This window comes from Mus caroli, chromosome 9, assembly GCF_900094665.2.
Source record: "Mus caroli chromosome 9, CAROLI_EIJ_v1.1, whole genome shotgun sequence".
Lineage (NCBI taxonomy): Eukaryota > Metazoa > Chordata > Mammalia > Rodentia > Muridae > Mus > Mus caroli.
Window position 1 is genome coordinate 4,708,767 of NC_034578.1, and position 2,322 is coordinate 4,711,088.

A 2,322-nucleotide genomic window follows, 5' to 3' on the forward strand; every position below is an offset into this window, starting at 1 on the left:
TTCAAGTACTATATTGAATAGGTAGGGAGAAAGTGGGCAGCCTTGTCTAGTCCCTGATTATAGTGGGATTGCTTCAAGTTTCTCTCCATTTAGTATGATGTTGGCTACTGGTTTGCTGTATATTGCTTTTATTATGTTTAGGTATGGGCCTTGAATTCCTGATCTTTCCATGAATTCTAATGAATGGGTGTTGGATTTTGTTCAATGCTTTCTCAGCATCTTACAAGATGATCATGTGGTTTTTGTCTTTGAGTTTATTTATATAGTAGATTATGCCAATGGATTTCTGTATATTAAACCATCCCTGCATCCCTGGGATGAAGCCTACTTGGTCATGATGGATGATTGTTGTGATGTGTTTTTGGATTCAGTTTGTGAGGATTTTATTGAGTATTTTTGCATCGATATTCATAAGGGAAATTGGTCTGAAGTTGGTCCCTTTCTTTGTTGAATCTTTGTGTGGTTTAGGTTTCAGAGTAATTGTGGCTTCATAGAATGAATTGGGTAGAGTATCTTCTGTTTCTATTTTGTGGAATAGTTTGAGGAGAATTGGAATTAGGCCTTCTTTGAAGGTCTACTAGAACTCTACCCTAAACCTATCTGTTCCTGTGCTTTCTTTGGTTGGGAGACTATTAATGACTTCTTCTATTTCTTTAGGGGAAATGGGACTGTTTAGATCATAAGTCTTTTCCTGATTTTTACTTGGTTCCTAGTATCTGTCTAGGAAATTGTCCATTTCACACAGGTTTCCCAATTTTATCGAGTATAGTCTTTTGTAGTAGGACCTGATGATGTTTTGGATTTTCTCAGGTTCTGTTTTATGTCCTTTTTCATTTCTGATTTTGTTAATTAGGATACTGTTCCTGAGACCTCTAGTTAGTCTGGCTAAGGGTTTATCTATCTTGTTGATTTTTTCAAAGAACCAGCTCCTGGTTTGGTTGATTCTTTGTATAGTTCTTTTTGTTTCCTCTTGGTTGATTTCAGCCCGAATTTTGTTTATTTCCTGCTGTCTACTCCTCTTTTGTGAATTTGCTTCCTTTTGTTCTAGAGCTTTTAGGTGTGCTGTCAAGCTGCTAGTGTGTGCTCTCTCTAGTTTCTTTTTAGAGGCACTCAGAGCTATGAGTTTTCCTCTTAGGACTGCTTTCATTGTGTCCCATAAATTTGGGTATGTTGTGGCTTCATTTTCATTAAACTCTAAAAAGTCTTTAATTTCTTTCTTTATTTTGTCCATGACCAAGGTATCATTGAGTAGGGTGTTGTTCAACTTCTACATGTATATTGGTTTTCTATTATTTATGTTGTTATTGAAGATAAGCCTTAATCCATGGTGGTCTGATAGGATGCTCAGGATAATTTCAATATTTTGTTATCTGTTGAGGCCTGTTATGTGACAAAATTATATGGTCAATTTTGGAAGAGGTACCATGAGGTGCTGAGAAGAAGGTATATCCTTTTGTTTTAGGATAAAATGTTGTGTAGATATCTGTTAAATCCATTTTTTTTCATAATTTCTGTTAGTTTCAATGTGTCTCTGTTTAGTTTCTGTTTCCAGGATCTGTCCATTGATGAGAGTGGTGTGTTGAAGTCTCCCACTATTATTGTGTGAGGTGTAATGTGTGCTTTGAGCTTACTAAAGTTTCTTTAATGAATGTGGCTTCCCTTACATTTGGAGCATAGATATTCAGAATTGAGAGTTCATCTTGGTAGATTTTACCTTTGCTGAGTATGAAGTGCTCCTCCTTGTTTTTTTCTTGAAAACTTTGGGTTGGAAGTCAATTTTATTAGATATTAGAATGGCTACTCCAGCTTCGTTTTTCAGACCATTTGCTTGATAAATTGTTTTCCAGCCTTTCACTCTGAGATAGTGTTTGTCTTTTTCCATGAGGTTGGTTTCCTGTAAGCAGCAAAACGTTGGATCCTGTTTGTGTAGCCAGTCTGTTAGTCTATGTCTTTTTATTGGGGAATTGAGACCATTGATATTAAGAGATATTAAAAAATAGTAATTGTTGCTTCTTCTTTTTTTTTTTTTTTTAAGAATTGTGATTCTGTTCTTGTGGCTGTCTTCTTTTAGTTTTGTTGAAAGATTATTTTCTTTTTTTTTCTAGGGTGTAGTTTCCACCCTTTTGTTGGTGTTTTCCCTTTATTATCCTTTGAAGGGCTGGATTCGTGGAAAGATATTGTGTGAATTTGGTTTTGTCATGGAATACTTTGGTTTCTCCGTCTATGGTAATTGAAAGTTTGGCTGTGTATAGTAACCTGGGCTGGCATTTGTGTTCTCTTAGGGTCTGTATAACATCTGTCCAGGATCTTCTGGCTTTCATA